This window comes from Crocuta crocuta, unplaced genomic scaffold (genome assembly GCF_008692635.1).
Source record: "Crocuta crocuta isolate KB4526 unplaced genomic scaffold, BGI_CrCroc_1.0 scaffold175, whole genome shotgun sequence".
In the NCBI taxonomy this organism is placed as follows: domain Eukaryota; kingdom Metazoa; phylum Chordata; class Mammalia; order Carnivora; family Hyaenidae; genus Crocuta; species Crocuta crocuta.
In genome coordinates this window covers 4,975,312-4,996,754 of record NW_027530988.1, presented here as the reverse complement: position 1 = coordinate 4,996,754, position 21,443 = coordinate 4,975,312, and positions in this window count along the sequence as shown.

Genomic DNA, 21,443 nt, shown 5'->3' with positions numbered 1-21,443 from the left:
ATATAGAATGTTTTATTCTTCCTTATTGGAAGAAAATTAAGAAAGTCGATAAAAATCAGGTCATTAAAACATTGCAAGTGGCCAAAGATAAGTTACACAATAGGGAAAATGAGAGGAATTTTTGGCAGTCTTTGTGGAGTATATTTTGTGGAATAATTTTATCCATACTGCATTCCACAGAATGTATTTACTGCTTATATAGACGATTTAAGGTCTTAATAAGCTAGCAGTTTCCCACACTTTTACAACAAGATTATAACTTACCCTAAAGTTAACAAAGTGCTTAGACATTGCATCAATTTTAATTTTTTTCTTTACAATAACTCCTTGAAAATGGCAGAACCAGCATCAAATTTAATGTTCTTTTCTTAAGCTATGAAAATGATTTACCCATTTTCAATAATGGGGTGAAAGTCACAGCAGAACTAACTCTTTATTCATTGTGAGGATTTTAACATATACTATGTTGCATGTGGCAGCATTCAAAGGTAGCTTTGGAGCAGTCAAAAATCCCTTTTAGAATTTAAAAGTTCTGGTCAGATTTCTTCACTAGAGTAAAAACAGGAAGTGAAGGATGATTTGGACAATCCACAGGAAAAAATGGCACTTCAATTAGTATTAAGTGGGCTTATAAATCCTCAAAATACCCATCATTTCAGTCATAGTTACTGGTTGTGGGATATTTAAAACTCTAATAAAAAATATTTTTAAAATGCTCATTACTCCCATCTAATTTGAACAATAAATACCTTTGCTGAAACTGGCTCTTAAGTTTAGTTCTCATATTTGGGTAAGAAGCAATCATCATTATGCACATAATTTGGTATACAGGCAAAGATTTAAAACATGGTTCAATGCTTTTTTTCTGCTAAAATGTGTTCAGTTTTATTAGGGACATAATATGTTACTAGTTTGGTAGAAATCTGATTACAAAATTTATATGATCTAAAGACATTTTTGAAAAGCATGCAAAATGGAAACTCAAGGACACAAAATTACTTTTCCACTCTGGGCAAGAGTTATTCACTGTAAAGGATGTATCAAGCACTATTTAGAGGTTAACCAAAATGATATTCAGTATAACATACTACATACGAGCCTAGCTCTCCAGGGTAGAAGGAAAGTATATTTGCTGCCATTAGAATGTTTCCTAAGACCAATTGTAATGGAAAAGGAGCAAACATGAGAAACATGAGGAAGAAACAAAACATATATACAAACATAAACAAGGCATTGTTAATAACTCTTGATATTTGAAAACAACAGGATTTTAATAATTAAGTAGTTTCTTATTCTCTTTAAATTGAAATATTGGCAAGAGTAATCTCAGAGAGTTTTACTTGCTATGGTCTTTAAAGCATTAAATTGAATATTGTGATAAATGTTCAAAATGCACTGTTTTTCAAATGCTAAGAAAGGGTCTCTGAATAAAAATCAGTCTATGGATATACAGTTAATGGGGAAAAAAGGAAATGAATTATTCTCAAATTAAACTGTGAAGCCTGGTTTATTTAAGCTTATTACTATTTCTGGTGTGTAATAAGCAATGGTAATCATCTTAATCATTTTTGGTAGGTGATTATATTCATTAAGAAGATAGAAAAAGAAAATGAATGTTCTATAATCTAGATATATAAAAATTACTTTAAAATTATTTCTTAATGGCATAAATGTAATACAGTGACCATCTCTTACTATCATTCAGATAGTTCTGAAACAATGTAGTTTCAAAAGTGATTTATGTAACAGAATATGGAATTCTAAACAGTCTATAATAAATGCAGTAAAAACAAATTACAGATAGTGACCCTACACAAAGGATTATCATATACCAAATAGTTTTTCAGAGCTAACTCTGAAGGGAAAACGTATTTTTTAACTCTAAAATTTCAACCATGATTTTAAAAGGAGGAGGTGGATTTGAAGGAATTGCTTGATTTGTGATTCAGAACGCTTTTCCATCTCAGGGTTTGGGTGTCTAAAATGGAAATTCTCAATGTAAAGTTTAGAGACACTTTGATTCATGAGAAATACATTTTTTACTTCTAAGGCTTATGAGGATAACAGCATTTCCAAAGACCTATGCTTACTGATCTAATTAGGGAATTTTTAAATGTTTTATTTATTAAATATATTAAAATTATATGTCAAGTTGGTTATTACCTAATATAAGGAAACACCTTTTATTATGTTAATAAAACAGATAAACCATACCATAGAAATGTACATGAAAAGAATGATCCAATTTATTTTTCTTGCTGTTAGTTTTCTCTGACTTCTCTGTCTGAAAATGATGTGAACATTCACTAGGGAAAATTGCATATACATGAACAATATGAAGTATGGGCCTGGCATATTGAGAGAAAGAGCCTCTCCACACCATGGGCAGCGACAAGACTTGAAGATGACCTTCTGGATGCATACATCAAAGACGAAGATGACAGTGCCACCTTACATTTGCATTTTACCCCACGGAGTGCAATGATCTCATTTCATTTCTCCTAATACTCCTTTAACGTAGCCAAATTCACTTAAAATCAACAGTATGAAAATTTAAAATATATATCCCACATGGTAGATTTTTCTAAAGCATCAAACAAAAAAAATCCTTTCAAAATCTAGCCCATAAGTTGAATTATTTCACTGCTATTAATTTTACACTGTTTTTAGAAAAGGATTTATAAGAAAACCTTCAACAAGAAAAGAATAAAATTTTCTTTTATTTATAATATGCCTTGACTTTAGTAATATTGAACTTAAAGTATCAGAGGAACAAAATTAACATTTAGGAATGTTTTGTCTCTTCCCTCAATATAAAGGATCAAAGTAAGCATCTGAAAAACAAACACAAATAATCCCATATTGCACATCCTTCCATTTAAGCCTAGGCATGTGTACTGATGGAATTCAAGGGGTAATAGGTAAGCTTGTTTTCCTTTTATCATTCTAAACTTTTGAATGAAGAATATTTTTCTTGACCTATTCACAAATTTCATTTTTAAATTGATAAAATTATTTCAGGTTCTACATATTTGGAATTTTTATGTCCTGGCTTTCAACATAACCAAGAAAGATAATAATAAAGGCTACAAAAAAAACCCTGCCTCTACCACTTTTATCTTTTAGAAAATGTCATTAATTTTATTTTGATCCACTTTGAAATAAAAAGTAAAAAACAAAAATTACTTTGTATAAATTCTTAATGTGAGTATCAACTAATTTAAAACATACTGATTCCTATGTATACGCTTACATTGTAGTGTACAGTATCACTCAAGAATAATTTTCCTTGTATTTCTCTTAAAGATAAAAAATCTAACTTTAAATATAAATATATTTACCTAAAGTTCTAACAACATATATGCTGAATACCTGACAATTAAGGCCAAATCTATGAAGGTCCATTAACTTTTAGTGTGCATGAAGAATATGACACATTATGCAGCAACATTGGCAATAAAAATATTTAAATTGTAATGTGTTAATATTTTAACCTGTTTGGTACTTACTTAGATCAGCAGCTCTCAAAAATAATCCAGAATCTGAGAAGGTAAGTTAAAGTGTGCTTGGATCACACTCTTTATGTCCTAAACCATTGTTCATTATAGAGGCCTGACTTCCAAGCAATATCTACCATTGACATAATAAAATTTTAAATGGCCATTGATGTCATATTTTTCACATAGCTCAATTGAGAAATTAAGATACAGAAAGAGGGAAATGGGCTGTGTAGCACCCAATCTTTTATTATATCTCTAAGACTTTCTCCTTTTTGCATTTTTATTATATCTGTAAGACTTTTCTCCAAGCTCACATTTGGGGGCATTGCAGCTGACTCCGAGAAGTATGATTGGTTAAGGCCCGACTGTACCCACTTTTTTCTACTTTGGTCTTAAATATTTTTCTTGCTGAATGATATGGCAAAGCATGGTAGGATAAAGTTTCCTGGTTACATTTAAAGCAACTGACTGCTAATCAAATTTATACTTAAGAGCTGTCTAAGAGCTTTTATTTGGGGGAAGGAGACACTGGAGGTGGCTTATCACTAATAGCCTATAAAATGACTATATGAAATTAAATAATGCCACAAAATACAAAACCCTTGCCCTCTGTAGATGTGGTTCAAATTCCACATTATGCACAAACAGATATGGTGGCTCTCTTCCTAAGCATGAAGATGATCAAATCTCTTATAAAACTATGTGAATATAACTGTGATATTCATGTTCATATATTTCTCAACAACATCATCATTAATTAGATGTGAAAATAAACATGAGAAATGACTGGGTCAAGCCCTACTTGATGGCAGCATCAAACCAACACACGTCTATGATGGTAAGTTTTTACACTAATGTCATTAAAATACACAGGTCATAAAAGCCCCACACTAAAAATCTCCTTTTAGGACCAGACCACACAATTATGATTCTATAAATTATGTAGGCATCCACATTCAGATTCACAAAAAATCAACCCTAAAGAAACATGAAATCACCTACACCTATGTGTTATTTCCTAAGCTGTCTTCAAGCCACAATCGAACATAACAACTAAGTATCAAGTTGAAATCCTCATACCAAATAAAAATGAACATATATTTAGTTTGTGAAACAAGGACCTACATATTTCTCAAATTAAATACTATCTTCTAACTTTGAAAAAAAACTTAGGGTTCAAGAAATAACACTTAGTTTCCTGAAAAGGAATCTGAGAAATCTCAAGAAAATAAGAAGTTGCATTTTAAAAGTCTCATATATTTACAATCCTTAAAAAAAAAAAAAAAGATAGCTACAAAACTAAATAAGATAGAAATTGGCACCAAATAAGATTCTTTATTCCTTTAGCATTTATTCTCTTGTTAAAAACCAGGAGATGTCTCAGAGTAGGTTAAGGATAATAAAAGCAGCTTGCTTTTCCATAGTAATTTTGTCACATAAAAATATAGGACACTTACATTTGTTGAGTTAGAGTCTCCCCAATGCCACATATGGAAGTCCATTATTCACTCGGGAATTTATTGAGCACCTACTGTGTGTCTCTTAGTAAAGCACAACAGATTTTAGACAGAGCAAGGCAAATAAGTTACCTGACTGATAGAGCTAACATTCCAGTGGGGAAGTAAAAAAGTAAACCATGAAGTTAATAAAACACAGTAAAAGAAGAGAAAATCACATGGGAGAGCGGTAGGAAGGGGTAACTTTAGACACAGGAGTTAGAGAAGCCCAGTTATAGAAGGCAAGACCTTTTGTATGGAGTCTCTCAAACTGTCTTGTGAGTTAGAAAGAGCCCAAGGAGGTTAAATCATTCCCTATCTATAAATGAACATAGAAAAAAATGCATACCAGAGACTGGTTATATTATCTGTGATTTTCATTCTTTAACTCAATAAACATTATGTGCCTGCAATATGCCTGGAATTGGGATAAGTCTTGGGTCTATTAAGATGAAAAAGAAATAGATCTTGTCATTATTTGGGAGGAAACATAAAAGGCGACCAAAGATTATAGTACACTATAACATTTGATATAATAAAAATTTCCAGTAGGATCATTACAAAAGACCTAGGAAGACACAAAAGGAAATGGCACTAGTAAATGGAGAAGTGACCAGGTAAGGTAGGCTTTTACTTTATTTTATATTATTTTACTTTATTTTATTGTATTGTGTTGTATCTTTTGCAGATTAGTTAGTGATCAGAACACATATGACAGAATTGTTACTGGAAATGAGGTTTTCTGTTCCTCAGCCAAGTTTACTTCTTAGTAATCCATTCCACATCCATAAATCTAATTGGGGGAAAAGTTCATGTTGATATAATGCTTCTCTGAAAAGGAGCCTGTTTTTAACACTCATTAAGGCATATAATAATCCAGAAATGATGGAAAAAGAAACTGAAAAGAAAAATTTAATGTTCTTATGTTCAGAGAACAGAATTGAAAAAGAAAAATTTCCTGTACATTAATATATAAGCTACTGCATTAAGTTACTTCAACAGTCAGCCTTCAGTGGTACAAACTGAGCTGTACTCTGTCCTAATATTCTTTAGATATTAATAAGTATTATATCTAGATAAACATTGAAAGAGTAATTGCATTTTCCAAAGCTAGACAGAGTGGGGAGTAGAACTGGTTTTTACACATGGATGCAGATAGTAACAATTTAAATCAGCTATGTTTTTAGAAAGAAATATCCTACTTTCAAAAGCCAAAAATACCATGAAGTATCAGTCAGAAGACATAAAGAAACACAGATGCAGGGCTCACAGGGACCTGAAGTAAGAGTGTATCTTATGAATACATGCAGTAGGCAGAGGCCTTTGGGTATGAATTAAAGAATCAATGGTCCACTGATCCAAAATTCCTTTTTCTTCTTATTCTCTGCCACAGCCCTCCACATAACACACTCTTGAGTAGGTTAAAATTCCATCAAAGGTCTCTGATAACAAAGTAAGTTTACTGGAAAAGATGTTTTAAGTCATTCTCATCATTATGGGAATTAATTATTCTATTGACCCTCACAAAGGTAGAGATCTGAAGAAGAGAATCTGAAGAAGAATTTAAACAAGAGAAAGGACCCAGAAGTAAATAAGCACACAAGTGCCAAAACAAAGATCTTGCAGAGATACAAAATGTTGGGGCAGGCAATAATCTGTTTATAACTGATTGGGGAAATGTAAGGATGGATGTCATCAGAGAAATAGCAGTGAAAGAAATATTGGAGAAGCTATAGTACTGTTCACCTTCTTCATAGGATGCCTATTCATATATTTCTTGAGTGCTCTATTCTTAACTTCATTTCTTTCTTTCAAATCCTTCCCTCATCTGCTCCTTTCCCACTCTCTCTACTTCTTGTTTACTATATTTCTATTCTATCTCTTTCCACTCTCTCCAATCAAGAATGTTGCCAGTGAAAAGATCCAATCCCAAGTGTGTGCTCTCTATCAGCCCTTGGCTTAACCTGATGCCTGGCAAGGAGGAGGAGGATGCTGGTTGTCAGAGCCTACTCAACTAATGAAATCACCTATAATGAACCTTCTCCTCATTTCTCAGTAATAGATCTGGCCTCATACAAGAGGCCTTCACAGTTGGAAGGAAGCAAGAAACCATGTTAATCAATGACAATGTAATTTATTGTCCATGCTGGGCCACAAATCAAAGGGTGAGCTATGAATAATTAGCAGTGTTATAAAGCACATAACCAGGGTTTCCCTGCAAACTAGAACATTCAATTCGTGGTCACTCCAGCCAGTAGCTGCCAAGAATCAGCTTTGAATCCCACTCATGGTGACAAAAGAGACAACCACTCTAGTCACCAAAGTAAAGGCCTGAAATATAAAGCAGACCACCGAGAAAAAATGTTCACCTTCTCTTTATTGTGGTAACAAGAGTTTGCCTTTCTGAAACAGTATTTCATAATAAAATAAAGATTTAAACAAGTAAATCTTCAAAACACCAGTATGAAATATATCTACTTTATTAGAACATCTCCAAATGTGGAAGCTTTCACAAGTCTGGGTGTTTTAGATGGTGTTTATTTTGATAAATAAATCTTAAATGAAGGAACACTCTTCCAGCATCCATTTGGCTTAAGTGATAGTGAATATTTAGGGATAGAATGAATTTATGTCAAAATTCTACCATGTTCCATTTTACTGCATTCCTATTGCTTTGGAACAATTGATGAGGAAACCCCAGTCAAAAATATATTCCCACCCCACTGAGTTACTATTGTGAGAGTGACAGTAGGACATGCCCAAGGAATTTAATCACAGTGAAGAGCCTGCACACAGCTTCTAGAATCTAGACTACATTTTCAGCACATGTGGAATGAATGGCTCCAGATGCCTTCTTGAACTACCTCAGGTCCAGCCACAGCCAGTGGTACCCCCCAGTGTCTCTTCTCGTACTTACCTGTGGAACATCTTGTGAGTGAATGACCCTTCTTTTTTTGTCCTACTGTCCTTATCCACATTTATTTATTTTGTCTTTCAATATCATATGTGTTGTTGGGTTTTTTGAAAACTCATCAGCATTGAAATTTCCAAAGAGATTCTCTATCAAAATTGACCAATAATTCAGAATCAAAAGTCCTAGTTTCGAAAGGTAAACAGACTTAGCTTGCAGAAGAGATGGCTGGCAATAACTTGGTAACCACCTCTACTTTTAGAAGGCCAAGACAGGTGAGTTACTAATGAATTGTATTATATTTCTCTTAGAATGGAACAAACTGGAATAGTACTAAATTTTAAAAAGAAGTTACCTGGTCATGGAAACGGATTCACTGTCAGAAATATACTGTACTATATTTTATCATAAATGACTTCTTGTGGAATGTTTTAAGAAAATAGCAGTCATATTTTCTTCTGAGTTATCATAAGGACAGATTTTCCATGGCAGAAAAAATTGTGTAGAGTTTTCTAAATTTTATTCTCAAGTATATCTTCTGGCACCCTGATACATTTTCAAAGTCTCCTCATACTGAATTTAACACAAAATTAAGAAATTAAAGTATCTGTAAGAAGTCACTTCCAAACAAGTTCTCTTCTAGAGGATTATTTCCAACCATCAGTCTATAAGTCAACAAAATCTAGTGAGCAAATAGATGTAGCAATATTTCTCCTTAAAGACAGCATCCATGTCTCTGCTGAGTCTTGCACATAATTAGTATTCTATTAATATTTAATGAATAAAGTGTTGAGAAGTGCAAAGATGTATCTAGAAAGGAGAAAACAGAATATTTATCATAGGAGAGATTAGAATCCACTGTGCGTTTTATCATCTTGGCCTAAGTTTATACACATGAGAATATTTTACAGTTGACATTTCTTGCTAGCTTACACCTCTTATAATAATTCATTTGTATTCACACTGAATCCTCTACTTAAAGCACAAATAATCCTGGAATCAGGTTTATTTGTTTATGATTGTGGTTTCTTACAGAAGTCAGAATTAATGCTTTTTAAAAGTGTTCTAATTATATCAACTTAAAAGTTCTTGGCAAACACCATGGAAAAATTCAGGCTCATTATTCTAGTATTGCTAATAAGTTCAGTATACTCTTCTTCTGTCCTATTAAGGTTTCCCTGGTCCTTTAATTACCATTCTTTTATTAAAGAATACTTTTTAGTTAGAAAAATAATGTAACAATAAAGATCTATAAAATTTTAGAGTTAGAAAAGAACATTTTAAAACATATTATTTAAAGAACATATTTCAAAGGAGCAATGACATTGCAGATGAGGAAACTGATAACAGGTTGAGATAAAATAATTTGTCCAAGGTGACATGGCTTGTTCTAGAAGTAGAAACACAGCAGATTTCCTTTAGAATGGGGAAACATATTATGTTGGTTCTTCCTACCATACTTCTTTGTCCAAACTTGATTTTCAATATCCATTATGTGGCTTAGCTCATAAAACTGAGAACTTCAGAACAGCCCCATCTTAAATGTTACTGGAAGAAGTCACCTAAGTTTTGATTTATCTTAAAATGAGAGAGAATATATATTATTAGTTGTCTTTCAAAGATATTACTAAAACAAGTGAGGCAGAATTAGAAATATTTAGTTCGGGCTAGCTGTAAAGAGGTCAGGGAGACAAAACAACAGCCAATCGAATGTCGTGTAATGTGCTTGCCTTTAACATATTATATTTCTCTTTACATTGTGTTTAGGATGATAACATTTCCTTGCAACCCATAGTAATAGAGCCCAAGAAGCCAGGCAGCAACTGAGCTGCTGCTATAAACAATTCAAAGAATGGCCAAGATGTGCCCAACACAGATTTTCAAAACAGTGAATAGGCTGCTTCTGAATGTGCTATTCCATGAACTCCAAGGCATTGACACTGTGATTAGTAACCAAAGGTACCTGTTTGACCTATGCACAAAAATGAATCAGATTTGGGTACTCATAGGGAACTCCCTAGCATTTAAATCTAACTTACAGGTTGATCCAATGTGATTGATTTCTTGTCAGTCTAATGAAGTATAAGCTTTCATTTTCCTTATGCATTAGCTTATGTAAACTCCTGCCAAAAACCACTTATAGGCTTTACTTTGCTAACAATTGAAACTAAGAGGTCTCCTGATGCATTTTTACTTCCCAAGAGAGATTTCACTTCTTGGTATTATATAGTTCATTACCTCTTCAATCACACCGTCTTGTCTAGAATTCATGGTACACAGTGCAAGATCCAAGTTTTGGTGCAGACTTCATATACATGTATGTGTATATTTATACATACATGGAATCATACATAAAAATTATTTGCTGGAGAATCATACATAAAAATTGTGTTTTCAAACTCCTTTTATAGTCATTGAATTTCAAACCTAAGTCTACATTTTCCATAACTAAATACATGTCTCTCATTTCATTCCCTGCCTCCTTAAAAATTACAAGTCCCCTGATAACAAGTTTCTTGCCTCAAAATCCTAATTCCTGAATCTCCTCAATCTTATTTAGAATTTAAATTATAATTAAACCTTACTAGACTGCCCTGAATGATTTTTCTTTTCTTTATCAGTTGAATCCCTTAGATTCTAAATTTAATTATTAAGTAATTTTATTCTTGCAAATATGAGTAACTGGCCATGTTTTGTAGGAACTATTATGTTTTTCTGTCCTCTCATGAGTAAAGAAAAGAAATGCAAACCTCATTGTGGATAACAACTAACTTATTTGGTTGCTTGTTTGGAAATCTTTGGTTGCCACAGTATTTAAATAAATAGAAAACTCCCTTTTCTCACTACATACACATTGTCAGGATTGCATATCTCAGATAAGAAGTAGAAGCTCACAGAGCACGGGGTGTCTGAGTGGCTCAGTTGGTTAAGTGTCCAACTTCAGCTCTGGTCATGATTCCTTCGTCAGGCTCTGTGCTGACAGCTTGGAGCCTAGAGCCTGCTTCAGATTCTGTGTCTCCCTCTCTCTCTCTCTGCCCTTCCCTGCTCACACTGTCTCTCTCTCTCTCTGTCTCTCTCTTTCTCTTAAAAATAAACATTAAAAAAAAAAAAGCAGCAGCTCACTGAACAACAGCACTTACTATGAGTTAATCTGTACCTCTCCCAACCTTGAGCCCCTCAGTTTTGTCTGGTTGAGATCTATTATAAAAAATGAAATGTATAAGAAAATTTATTTTTTTATCCCCTTTCTCAGCAAAATGGATTTCTTATCCAGAATACATCATAAACATCCCAAAAGAAGCTAAAAGATGCTTCACCAAATAAGACTTTGATAGTATAATCAAATTAACCTCATATATTTTCTTTTCATGCATTAAAGACCTGGGACCAATGCTCTGTGGACCTTAGGATCTTTTTATGAGAAAATATAGATATATTTTTCTGGGTTAAGTAGAAATTCATGGAAGAGCATATATTCTGATCTAGAAAAAAATAGGTTAAGAATCTGATAGAAACACATGATTGATAAATCCTAATTATTAAGAGATTCTAAGGATGCTTACAGTATATGTGAGACCTTATGAGGTAAATCATATACAAAGCAATTACACATCCTCTTGAAATGACTTTTTGTGTCAACAACTTTTGAGCTTCCTCAGGTAAAAACTTCATTCGTCTTCACAATCCTAGAAATAACATTGGTCCTGACATAGAGCCAGTGCTTAAATTACTAAATTAAACAGTCGAATGAATGAATGAATGAATGAATGAATGAATGAATAAAACTTATTTACTGAGGTTTTAAAAAAGAATAAAAGGATTCCACGGAAACTAGCCAGATGGCTAATTGGTTACAGCAGCAGCAGTAATTTTGTTCTACGGCCAAGAGCATGGAGGATAAAACAAAAAAGAACAAGTATGTTTAGAAATAAAAGAGACAGAAACCTAGAAACAAAAACACAAGTTTAAAGGCATTTCAGTCAACTATATCATTTCAAAAGAGAAATTAAATATTCAGATTCACACTAACTTGATGAGACTCTTTCAATGTGGGGGAGGAAACAGATCCAGGTTTTTTAATTCACGCTGGGGTGACAGAACCTGAACACAAACCACAACTGGACAACAGACTTTTTTTTCCAGTCTTATACGTGACGTGTAAAAAGCAAGTCACCCAAAATGAGAAAGTAATTTGTTTGTAAATAAAGTGTAACTGCTGTTCTAAACTCCACTTAAGTGGTTTTACTTGATTATATAACCTTTCAGGAAAGTAAATTGTATTGTTTGCAAAATGTTTAGCATTCTCCAAGCAACACAACAAACAATGAGTAAAAAAAATAGATGTCGACAAGTAAACGTTAAATCTTACACCATGTAACATCTCAATAATTGTACATGTTGATGGGAGCAGCAATAAACACAGTCCATCTGTCACATTCTGCTTAATCTGTTCACAGAGTGGAAGCCTCTGTGAAAACCCACTTTCCTCTCAAAGCTGTCAGAGGGAAATTAAGCATATATTCCTGCCCCAACTCAGCCAGTGACCACATGACAGTCATCGAGTTATTTAACTTCTCTGAGCTCTAAATCCTGGCCTTTATAAAATGAGAGTCTAAATGATTTCTAAGACGCCTTCCAGATCTAGACAGTATTTCATATTTTAATTATAGAAATTAACTTAAAGGCCATAATGCTTACCTACAGATTTACATAGAGTTACGAAAAATGACCAGCCTTTCTCTTCATTTTAGATTTCACTATGTACATTTGTCTTTAATTCATCTGTGGTCCACATTTACCATTAAGCCATTCACATGTCTCTTTCAGGCTTTCTTAATTTTTTTTTTTTTTTTTTTTTTTGAGAGAGAGAGACAGCGTGAGCAGGAGAAGGACAGAAAGAGAGAGACACAGAATCCGAAGACAGGCTCCTGGCTCTGAGCTAGCTATCAGCACAGAGCCCAACCCGGGGCTCAAACCCAGAAACTGTGAGATCATGACCTGAGCCGAAGCTGGACGCTTAACCGACTGAGCCACCCAGGTGCCCCTCTTTCTGGCTTTCCAGTCTTAGATGAAGTAGCCTATCATTTATCTACTTTACCTTTAATATTCCTCCTCCTTCCTTGATTGCAAGCCTAGTTTCCCAAGGGGAAGTAAAACAAGAGTTGGAATACTGAATTCCTACTAGCAAAATTTTACTGAATTTGACCTAGTATTTATCAGGGTTTCTGCGTATAGGGCCATTGTTGCTTTTAGTAATAGCATGTCCCAGAGATAAAAACAAATGAAGAATTCATATGACAGAAGCTATCACTGTAATAATTCTGTTCCATTGATATTGACTTCAAAGGAACGACCATTATCATCATCATAGATATCATTATCACTACCATCACTGTGGTCATTACTCTCTGCAAATCCCACTTTATTTTCAATGATGTCTAAGAAGATAATATGAAGTTTAGGCAAAAGCCAGGACTCTTTTGTAACATCATACTTTTCTTGGGAACCAACTGTCCTCCAAAAATGAGTGGGAAATCGAATGATCATTTGCCTTTGGTTTTGGCATGTGACTGCTCTTAAGCTGCTATGATACAATGTAAAAAAAATGTCCTTATTTCTGGATGCCTGGGTGGCTCAGTCAGTTAAGTGTCCAACTCTTGATTTCGGCTTAGCTCATGACCTTGCAGTTTGTGAGTTCGAGCCCTGTGTGATGGGCTCTGCTCTAACAGTGCAGAGCCTGCTTGGGATTTTCTCTCTCTCCCTCTTTCTCTGCCTTCCTCTCTGCCCAATTCAAAATAAATAAATAAACTTTAAAAGAAATGATCTCATGTTTTGGCTATTGTTGAGAGTGCTGCTATGAACATTGGGGTACATGTGCCCCTATGCATCAGCACTCCTGTATCCCTTGGGTAAATTCCTAACAGTGCTATTGCTGGGACATAGGGGAGTTCTATTGTTAATTTTTTGAAACACCTTCACACTGTTTTCCAGAGGGGCTGTACCAGTTTACATCCCCACCAACAGTGTAGGAGGGTGCCCGTTTCTCCACATCCTCGCCAGCATCTAGAGTCCTCCGATTTGTTCCTTTTAGCCACTCTGACTGGTGTGAAGTGGTATCTCAGTGTGGTTTTGATTTGTATTTCCCTGATGAGGACGGATGCTGAGCATCGTTTCATGTGTCTAAGTGTCCATCAACTGATGAATGAATCAAGAAGATGTGGTTTATCTATACGATGGAATACTACATGGCAATGAGAAAGAATGAAATCTGGCCATGTGTAGCAACATGGATGGAACTTGAGGGTGTTATGCTGAGCGAAATAAGTCAGGCAGAGAAGGACAGATACTATATGTTTGCATGTATAGGAGGATTAGGAGGAACTTGACGGAGGACCATGGGGGAGAAGAAGGGGAAAAATAGTGGTGGAGAGGAAGGGAGGCAAACCATGAGAGACTCTTGAATGCTGAGAACAAACTGAGGGCTGATGGGGGTTGGGGGGAGGGGATGGGGGATGGGTATGGAGGAGGGCACTTGTGGGGATGAGCACTGGGTGTTATATGGAAACCAACTTGACAATAAACTATTTTTAAAAACAATAAAAGAAATGACCTCATCTCAAACAAGTCAGGTCACATTATCCCACTCGTAAGACTTACCCCAGATGTTTTCTGAAGTATCTGACTATGACAGTATACAACTGTTATCTTTTCACTAAGGAAAGAGCAATAAGAAATGAGATTGATCTATATTAAATTTCATATAAGTGCTTTCTGATTTTAAAGTGTTAGCCCAGGGGGCCTGGACAGCTCTATCAGTTAAGTGGCCAACTCTTGATTTCAGCTCAGGTCATATCAAGGTCGTGAGATCATGACACATGTTGGGCTCCACATTGGGTATGGAGCCAGCTTAAGATTATCTTTCTCCCTCTCTCTCTGCTTCTCTTTCACTCTAAAAAATAAAAAAATAATAATAAAGTGTTAGGCAAATTAAGAGAAAAATGGGAAGAAGTTTATTGACACATCATTCTCCTCCTCTCCCTTTTAATTGTACTAATTGGGGGTGCCTGGGTGGCTCAGTCAGTTAAGCATCCAGCTTCGGCTCAGGTCATGATTCCACAGTCCGTGGGTTCAAGCCCCACGTCAGGCTCTGTGCTGACAGCTAGCTCAGAGCCTGGAGCCTGCTTCAGATTCTGTGTCTCCCTCTCTCTCTGTCCCTCCCCAGCTCATTCTTGTTATCTCAAAATAAAATAAAGACATTAAATTATTAAATTTTTTTAAATAATTGTACTAATTGTATTTCAGAACAGGACTACCACTGGGAACACACCAAATTTAAACTTCATCTGATTCAGAAATGCACTAAGACCTGCCTTTTTTCGTTGAGTTTTTCCAAAACCATCTCAAAAGCCATTTTTGGAATTTATCCCCAAAGCTGCTGATCTGACTTCCAGTCTCACTCATTTCACCAAGGCCTCCATTCTTGGAGATGTGATTGTCTGAGTGATGTGATCTCAGGGCTCCATGGAAACCAGCTGTTTAAATGATCTGTTAGCTCCTGCTAATGTATGAGTGATATTGTATAGAGTTTCACTTCTTTAATATCATTTTTATCCTTATAAAAATACAGTGAAATACAGAGAGAAAATGAAGTAAAAGGCATAAATAATTGAAAAGGAACAGTGATGCAGCCTCCTTTCTTCATTTTTTTAGCCTCCCGATGGTGAACAATTCCAGAAGTTATCTTTAATCCCTAGCATATATGCTGCCCAATTAGATGGCAACATTCTTAAAAATAGAGAGCACATCCCATTAATTGTACCAACCCCTAACTCTTTCTCCTTCTATTTCTCCTTTCCTCCACTAACCATGAAGTGTGCCTTACATATACTAGGTGCTCTACAAATGTATACAAGTGACTCAAATGAAGTGGAATTCAGTTTTTCTTTCTTTCCAGCCCTAATTTTCACCCTGTACCTCAGTAACAAAGAATATGAAATAATCTAAAAACTTGCTTTGGAGATTAATAATTAAAGAAGTAATCTGATACACCTTGTTATTGCTGGCCAACCCTTGGTATTAACTCCAAAATTTCTTCTATGGCTAGTGAGAATTCTCTTTATTCAACTATTAGTTTTCCCTGTGGCATAATCTATTCTGAGAAATTCTGAGTGCTTTACAGTTCACCAAGTTTTCTTGGTTACTGCTTTTAGGATTTCACTGACAGAACAGTATCAGCCAGGCTGTATATCTTCAGAGATGCCCTATAGAAATAAAATAGCATACCCCCAATTTCACATGTTACTTGCTGGCAAATATAAATTTCCTTTAACACAGATTTAGATGTTATTTCTTTCAAGAAAAAAGCACTAGTGAAGACTATCGAACAATATAGTTTGTAAATATAAATATAGCTATAAATTTGTCACTCCCTTTAGCATAAATGTGGACATATTTTCAAACTAATATTATTGGAATCTGGCAAGACTCAATATCAAAAGGAGAGCCCACTCCTTTGACTCTCTCAGTCATACCTTTTTAATTTATGTCTTTAATTTTAGCATCCGTTTCCATAATCCCCACTTAACATTAATCTGAGGTATCTGATCCTTTCTTTTCATATAATAAAAAAGACTTAAAATAACCAACCTCACTCTTGCTGATAGAGTGAGGTTCTCACTAATTGGGCTCACCTAAACTTTTAACAATCTACTTGGAGAAAATTTAATTGATAATTAAGAGCAATTCAGATCATCACCCCAAAGGACTTTTTAAAAATACATGAAAAACGTATGGCCCTTTGCTTGGATTAAAAGAAAGGCAAAAAGAGAAAATTTTTTAAAAACTTAAGTACACAATTAGATAGAAAGACAATCTTGATTACTTAAATCAAAGCTTACTGTGTTACTGAGATGAATGAAATCTATTACACGAAGGCTTCTTTCATGGTTAAATTAGCTTTTACACACTAATATTTATCATGCCACCTGCAGAAACATTACATGTGATTATTATTATCTATCCCAAGTCTTATTGTTTGTTTCTTTTTAACTTCTGAGAGACAGAGAGAGAGCGCGCACCTGAGTGTGAGCAGGGGAGGGTCAGAGAGAGAGGAAGACACAGAATCCAAAGCAGGCTCCAAGCTCTGAGCTAGCTGTCAGCACAGAGCCCGTCACAGAGCTCAAATCCACGAACCTTGATATCATGACCTGAGCCATAGTCAGATGCTTAACCCAATGAGGCACTCAAGCGCCCCTATCCCAACTCTTAATGCAAATACCACAAACTGTCCCCCTTAAGGGAAGGCCAATTAGACCTTCCTTGTTTTCCAAGAGTAAATACACAACACAGAACCAGGCACTTCAGCAGATAAATGATCCTTATCCTTCATATTCTACACTCCTAAAAGGGACTTTTGACGCAGTATCAGGTATACACTAAGGAATCTCTTATAAGCTTAATGCATTCTTAAACCCACAAATTACATGCCAAACATTATGTGTGTGTGTTTATATTCACTTTCTTGAAAGAGGGTCCAGAGCTTTCACCAGAGTCTCCAAGGTGCTGATGACCACAGATGTTGAAGAATCACTTCTGCCTGTGAGCACGTACCAATAGTCGGCCAAAAGAGCTATGCATCTGTGTCATGTTGGTCAGAACTCAGTGGGAAGTCCTTCTCCCTAAACTGTTGCTCCTCTGACTTTACAAATCACTGAATTTTTAAAAATCAGCAGATCCAAAATGGCATCTAAGATTCTGAATCTCTAACAAGCTCCCAGGGAATACTGATGCTGTTCGTCCACGGACTACACTTTGAGTAGCAAAGTCTGTGCTTTATATCACATAGACCCTTAAATCAGTCATAGGCTCATCAAAAGCAAACACGGGGCAACTATTTCTGCTTTATAGTGCTGGGTGTTATAGGAATAGAGAAGACTTATAAGCTTTGCATGAAAATTGTTACAATCTAAGTGCAAATTTTAGCTAGATGAACATAAATCAGCAATTTATATCAGATTGGAGATAATTAAGCATAGAATTTTGTGGTATAAATTGTATGCTCTTAAGGGTTTAAATTAAAGGAAAGAAAAGCATAACTTCTAGAGAGAAGAATTAATGGGAGAGAGGTAGAATTTGATCTTAACTTGAAGATACATAGAACTTAGGGTCAGGAAAAGAAGGACAGTTCAAAGAATACCACATAACCTAGATCTTAGGACCCGAAGTGATTTGGGAGAGTGTGGAGAGTAACCTAATTAGAGTCAGGAGATAGGGTAGAAGAGAAAGCTAATAAGAACATCGAAAGTGTTTAGGACTAACTGTAATTATGAACATTATTTCTCACGTAAAAAGTTGAGCCACGTTGCACAGTATGTAGTTAGTTTTTAACAGATCAGTTCATGTTGAATAAGGCAGTTTTTCCATTTTATGCATGTGATAGCCACGGCATATTTGAAAGATCAAGGATAAAGCATTAACAATGAAATCATCAAGGGCATGATTACATTTCTGTTGTCAACTGCAGTATCTGGCTCCATTGTTTTGTTTTCTTTTACTCACACTATTTTCTAAAATGTTTCACAAACATTTAAGAGAAATAAATTAGTGAGTCAGGCAACATTAAACTGCACAGAACTTTCCACTCAAAGAGTTAAACATAACTTCAGGGGAGCTTAATGAAATTTTTCATGAGAATAGTTTGCATTCCTAATTTTCCTAAAGTGAGTGAATGTGGTACAGGGAGTGAACAGATCTTGGTTCTAAGCTTGCTGTTCCACTTGCCGGTTCATATTTCTCTAAGCTGTAAAATAAACAAGCTGAATAGGTGGTCCCTGAGATACAATAAAAAATCTAAAACCATGAGATGATATCACTTAATGGTGTTTTCTAATATTTTAAAGCATTATTGATGGGCTAATCATACCAGAAACAGACACCAGAGGGTCTGCTGAGTAAACAAGGTAAAATTTCTATTTTTTCATCTCTACAACATAGCCAAGGAGAATATCCATGATGGAAAGATTGCAAGCAGCATTTCCAGACATGGTGAGCTCTCTGCTTCCACTTGAAAGGAGAAAATACAGCAGGCCATGAGTAGATTTCAGATAAATGCCTCACTGCTCTCATAGGAAATCCAAATCCTACAAGGTTCTAGGTTACCTTGCTCACTGAGTTTGGTTATATATACACAGGTTACATTAGGCCCAAATGTGACCTTCCTGTCTATGTGTGTTTGAGTGTATCCCCTGCATAAAACTAGGAACCAGAAATGTCTCTCACAAAGTGCCTCACATAGAGCAAGCCTTCCCGAGTAACTCTCCTTAAACACAAACTCATCATCACCCATGATGCCTCATCAGTTGGTAAGGATCTGTGGGGATGAGAAGCTGTACATATTTAGGTGATTTTAAAAGAAATGTTTAGCAGCACAAGGCTTTGTTGTTTCTCACTGGTGGGCCTAGAAAATCAGGGGAGTTTCTAAGGGGGAAATCCAAAATGTATAGGGATATATCCAAGTGTGAGGTGTCCTGGACTCAGAAATTAAGGTCACTCACTTCCATTTTGCCAGCCTCAGACTTTCATCTATCCCTGAATGGAAGGTATGAAAACAATCAAGAGTCTGCACAGATGTGAAGAATAAGCACAAAGAAATACGCGGCTAAGGAACACAGGACTGGCAAGCATCTAGTTCTGCAGTCTGTGGGAAAAAGATCTTTTTTTTATCAGAATCTCTGTTGTGCTATTAATTAACCTTTGTTAGGGTTGGCGCTGTACTCATTTGGGTTCAGGAGAAAGGAATGTACGCATGGGTGGCTTGTGCTTTGTAATCTGTTTACTGTTTTTACGGCTATTTCAAAGAATATCATGCAAAACGGAACTATAAAAAATCAAGATCCAAGGGGGTGGATCTGTTGCCCTGAGATTTTGCCCAGCACAGTCCAGCACCTGGCCACAAGCCGGTTGACGTCAGCTGTAATATTTGACCTCACTAGGAGGCTGGCCAGTGAAAAAGCTGTCAGATAAGCTCCAGAATTTACTAAGAATTTGGTCAGAGAAGTGCTCTCTGGGCAAGAGCTATTTCTCCTCTTCCTCTGCATCCCACAGAGATGATCTGAGCCCAGAGCCTGCTTTGATGTCAGTAAGAACTTGGCAACCTGATCAGTTTCATGGGGAGCAGAATAAGACAAGCAAGAAGCATAGAGAGGAGCCCCTGCCAACTATGAAAATTTCTAAAACGTAACTGAGACACACACACAGATGCAATACACAGCACTCACACATTTTGCAGTAGAGAAATGAGATCAATATAATATCAGTATCTTTGCCTCTCCCAATGCACAGACTCCATCAGAAACTATAGCCGAATACAGGTTGGAAATGAATCCATTCTGCTTCACCAAAAAAAGAGAAAATAATTTTGACTTCTGGTAGGCAAGGTGAAGGGGGAGTAAGAAAAAGAGATGCTGTAAACCTATTAGGAATGTAGTGCTTGCCTTCATTCCTTTAGTATTTCTCAAAGCTATAAAATTGTATTATATTAATGAAATGTACAGGCCAAGTTATAACTGCAGCTAATGTGGTTACCTCTCACTGTGCAAGAAAGCATTCCATAAAACTGCTGACCCATCACATGCCATTCAGCCCAGCTTTTCATGACCCAGGGTGGTTTAGGAGCACGGTACATGTCCCAAGGTGACTGTGGCCCCACCGTCCACAGAGACTTCTTCAACTGCACAGGAGTGGCCCAGCCTCAGGCTTCAATATTAATGTATCCAGTCCTTGTTTACAACCAGCCTCACCAACACTGATTTATTAAACAGAAATGAGGAATATTCATTGTGTGCTTCTTCTTCTCAGCTGGTTCCCCCTTCTCCCTACCTCCACCATAGAAGGCACAGCCACTTCTCTGTGTGCAGTGAAAAGATGAAATCATTGCAAACATAAGCTGACAAGGAGGCAAGGAAAAAATTGTAGAGGGTCTTCAGTAGTATCAGACAAATACAAATAACCTCTACCCTGGAGAAAGTGATTTTGGACTGCAAGAAGTGGAAAGTGGCATTTTAGAAAGATTAACAAGGAATCTGCATGGAAGATTGATTCAAAAGGAGGAGGGATAGAGAGAGACCAGTTTTAAAGCAATTATCCTAGATGGATAGGTGAGGTGATGAGCCTCCACAGGAGGTAAAAGCAGTGAGAATGGAAATGAGGTCAGAATTCAAAGGATGTTTGTGTGAAGACTTACTGATGATAGTAACAGCTAACACAAAGGTGGTACTTACTACACTTCTAAGGATTTTACGCACACACAGATTTAATTCGTTTATCTCCATGAGGTGAATACTGCTAAGAGGAAAGAGAAGTGCAAAGGGCTTAAGAAACCTGCCACCAGCACACAGGTGGTTAGCAATAGAGCTAAGAGGTGAACCCAGGGAGTTTGAGTCCATAGTCCCTGCTCTTAACAACTGTACTATATATACACTATACTGTCCATAGTAAACAGTCATCCCCGTGGGATATTGTAAGCTTTATGTGGTGGCA